Below are 4,246 nucleotides of genomic sequence, written 5' to 3'. Positions count from 1 at the left end.
TTAATGGGAAAAAACACTTTAGCCAGTGCAATAAATGAAAATTAATTAAAATGTGATTAAGTCAATTTATGATAGACTCTTATCTATAGAAATTTCAGGGTATTATTCTGAGGAAATTAGGCGTAGTCTCTCTGTAATTAGTGAGAAAACATATTGAAATGGATAATGCATGTCAGAGGCTGCCAAAATACTTGTTTTAAAAAACAAAGATCCTTGAGGGAATGTCCCAAAACCCAGTTATATAAAGCTTCAGAATTCATTTGCAGACCTTTACATTACCATGTCTGCATAATTACAGGGATTAAAATGTGCCCGTAAGGCTGTCTGTTTTCTCCTGGTGCTTTCCGTCACACACACACTGCTAATGCCAGTGCAGCTGCTGGTTCTGATAGTGGGAGTCCTATAATAGAAGAATCTTCAGGGAGTTGCCAGCACTTTAAATATTGGATGTCTAGACCCGGAGCAGGTCTATACACAGTAACCATGTGATGCTGGGGATTGGAAGGCAACTCTGTGTTTTCTACTGCAAGGTTCCTCCTAGTGAATCAGTATCAACATTGATTATTTCTCCCTTCCTTTTTCCCCTCCTGAAAGCTTAACCTCCACTGGTCATGTGAAGTTTTGCATTTATTTCAAAATCCTTCTAAACCTACAGCTTTGCTTCAGTGAGGTGCTGATTCTTTGTCTGATTCAATAACTTTTCATAGAATCACAGAACCATTGAATGGTTTGGGTTGGTAAGGACCTTAAAATCATATAGTTCCACCCCCCCTCCTCCTCCACCAGATCAGATTGCTCAGAGCTCAATCCAGGCTGGCCTTGAGCACTGCTAGGGATGGGGCATCTGCAGCTTCTCTGGGCAACCTGTGCCAGTGCCTCACCACCGTCACAGTAAAGAAACTCTTCATGATATCTAGTCTATATCTGACTTCTTTCAGTTTAAAGCTATTACCTCTTGTCCAGTTTCAACATGCCCCTATAAACAGTCTCTCTCCAGCTTTCTTGTAACCCCTGTTGAGTACTAGAAGGCTGCTATGAAGTCTCCTGAGGGTAGCATTTCTCTCCAAGTTGAACAACCCCAACTCTTTTGGCCTGTTTTCATAGGAGGGGTGCTCCAACCCTTTAATAATTTTTGTGGCCTTCTGCTGGACTCTCTCCAGCAGATCCACATCCCACTTATGTTTGGGGCCCCAAACTGGATGCAGTAATTCTGGTGAGGACAGAGTGAAGTAGAGTCGTGGAATCACTTCCCTTGCCCTGCTGGCCACGCTGCATTTGATGCAGCCTAGAATACAATTGGCTTTCTGGGCTTCAAGCACACATTGCCGGGTCATGTCAAGCTTCTTGTACACCAGCACTCCCAAGTGCTTTTCTCAAGTGTTATTCTAAATCCATTCTCTGCCCAGCTTGTACTTGTGCTCGGGATTGCTCCAACTCAGGTGCACTTGGCCTTCTTGAACTTCAGCTGTATTTGCAGAGGTCCTCTCAAACCTGTTCAGGTCCCTCTGGATGGCATCCCTTCCCTCCAGGACATCAACTGCACCACACAGCTTGGTGTGTCAGTGACCTTGCTGAGGGTGCCCTCAATCCCACTGTCTGTGTCACTGACAGAGATGTTGAGTGGTGCCAGTCCCAGTACTGACCCCTGAGGAATGCCACTTGTCACTAGTCTTCACCTGGACATCAAGCCACTGACTACAGCTCTTTGAGTGTGATCATCCAGCCAATTCCTTATCCCCTGAGTGGTCTGTCCGTCAAATCCATGTCTCTCCAATTTAAAGATAAAGATGCTGTGTGGTTCAGTGTCAATTGCTTTGCAAAAGCCCAGGCAGATGACACCATTTGCCTTTCCCTTGTCCACCACTGCAGTAACCCCACTGTAGAAAGTCACCAAATTGTCAAGTGCAATCTGTCTTTAGTGAATCTATCTTGGTTATCACAAATCACATCTTTGTTTTCCATGTGCCTTTGCATAGCTTCCAAGAGGATCTATTCCATTATCTTGACAGACACAGGGATGAGACTGACTGGCCTGCAGTTCACCTCGTCTTCCTTTTTTCACTTTTTGAAAATGGGGATCATGTTTCCCCTTTTTCAGGCAGTGAGAACTTTACCAGACTGTCACAACTTCTCTAATTTGATGGATAGTAGCCCCTTAATCTGCCAGTTCCCTCAGGACATGCATCTCATCATGTCCCATGGAGTTGTACACCTTTAGGTTACTTAGATGGTCTCAAGCCTGATCCTCTCCACAGTGAGTGGTTCTTCATTCTCCCAGAATGTCACTGCTTTGACCTTTTGCAACTTCGCTGGAACACTTGCTGGTAAAGACTGAGGAAAAAAAAAAGTCATCATGTGCCTTGGCCTTCTCCATGCCCTGGATAATCAGGTCTTCTATTTCCTTCCAGAGAGGACACAAATTTTCCTTAGTCTTCCTTTTATCACTGATGTACCTATAGAAGCTCCTTTTGTTGCCCTTGAACATCCCTGGCCAGACTTAATTCTATCAGGGATTTAGCTTTCATAGAATTATACAATCTGGCTTCTTGGACAATTTCTCTGTATTCCTCACAGTCTACCTCTCCTTGTTTCCACCCTCTGTAGGCTTACTTTTTGTGCTTGAGTTTGTCCAGGTGCTCCTTGTTCATCCATGACAGTGTCCTGCTGATTTTGTCTGACTTCCTCTTTGTTGGAATGCATCACTTCTGAGATTGGAGGAGGTGATCCTTGAATATTAACCAGCTTTCTTGGGTGCCTCTTCCCTCCAGTGCTTTATCCCATGGTACTCTAACAAGCAGATCCTTCAAGAGGCCAAAATCTGCTCTCTGAAGTCCAGGGCAGTGAGCTTGCTGTGCACCCTCCTGGCTGTGCACCCTCCTGGCTGGCAGGAATTCAAGTATCTTGAATTCCGCAATTTATGGTCACTGCACCAAGCCTACCCTGGAGCTTCCCATTCCCCATCAAGCCCCTCTTTGTTGGTGAGAACAAATTTGAGCACAGCACCTCTCCTCATTGGTTTCTCTGTCAGTTGGACAATGAAGGTATCACCAGTGCATTCTAGAACCTGCTGAGTTGTTTGTCTCATCTCTCTGACAGGTATCGGATGGTTGAAGACCTCCATGAGGAGCAGGCCTTGTGATTGTGAGGCTGCTCCCATCTATCTATAGAGGACTCATCTGCTTGGTATTCCTGGTTGAGTGGCCTGTAGCAGACTCCCACTATAATTGTCACCTGTCCCTGCCTTCCTTTTAATCCAGACCCATAAGGTCTCAGTTGGCTCCTCATCCATCCCCAGGTAGAGCTCCATCCACTCCATCTGATCACTGGCAGAGAGGACGAAATCCCCTCCTCTTTTTCCCTCCAGTCATAGGAGCCATCTCACCATGTCTCAGTGATGGCAGTAAAATGATAGCCCTGTAGGTTCGAGTGCATCCCTTAGTTCCTCTTTATTTATTTCCCACTGTGTTCTTGTACAGAGGCATTTCAGTTGGGCCCGCAGTGAAGACAACTTTACTGGCTAGAGTGTCAGGAATTGCTTTGTAATGCTTTTCAGATGCTCTCCTGCTGACCTGCAATCCCTCTCCAAGCTCTGGGCATCTCTCACTGGCACTGGCATCAAACTGGTAGGAGTGGGATGGACTGAGGTTCTCCTCCCACAGCACCTTGAGTTTAAAGCCCTCTTCACCAGCCTGGCAAGCCTATGGCCGAAGATGCTCTTCCCCTTCCCTGACAGATGGACCCCATCAACCCCCCCGTAGACCCCATTTCTCAGTGTGAATCCCATGGCCCAAATAGACTGTAGCACCAGTCCCACAACCATTTTTTGGTTTGCCAGATTTGATTGTCCCTTTCAAATACCTTCTCTTTGACCATGAGGACTGATGAAAAAACAACCTGCCCTTCAGAGTGCCTTACTGTCACCCCCAGGGCACCGGAATCCTTCTCAGCCTGCCCTGGCTCTATCACTGTTGCTGTATCATATGAAACAGCAGCAGCAGGTAATAGTGGACTGTACAAGGCTCAGTAGTCTCTTGGTGACAGCCCTGATATGACTCCCCAGTAAGAAGCACCTCTCTAGAGAGTGTATCAGGTCAGCAAGGGGGGTAGCTCCACACCTCTCAGAAGAGAGTCACCTACTGCTATCACACGTTGTCTTCTCTTGTGGTGGTTGTGATACAGGGAGCAGATGGAGCTACCTCACTCAGCTCCAGGGTCTCTCCTGGTATGGTGGGTTGTTCTTCAATCT

This window comes from Myiozetetes cayanensis, unplaced genomic scaffold (assembly GCF_022539395.1).
Source record: "Myiozetetes cayanensis isolate MyiCay16 unplaced genomic scaffold, myiCay2020 scf4, whole genome shotgun sequence".
In the NCBI taxonomy this organism is placed as follows: Eukaryota; Metazoa; Chordata; class Aves; order Passeriformes; family Tyrannidae; genus Myiozetetes; species Myiozetetes cayanensis.
The sequence above is the reverse complement of the archived record's forward strand: the minus strand, read 5'-3'. Positions refer to the sequence as shown.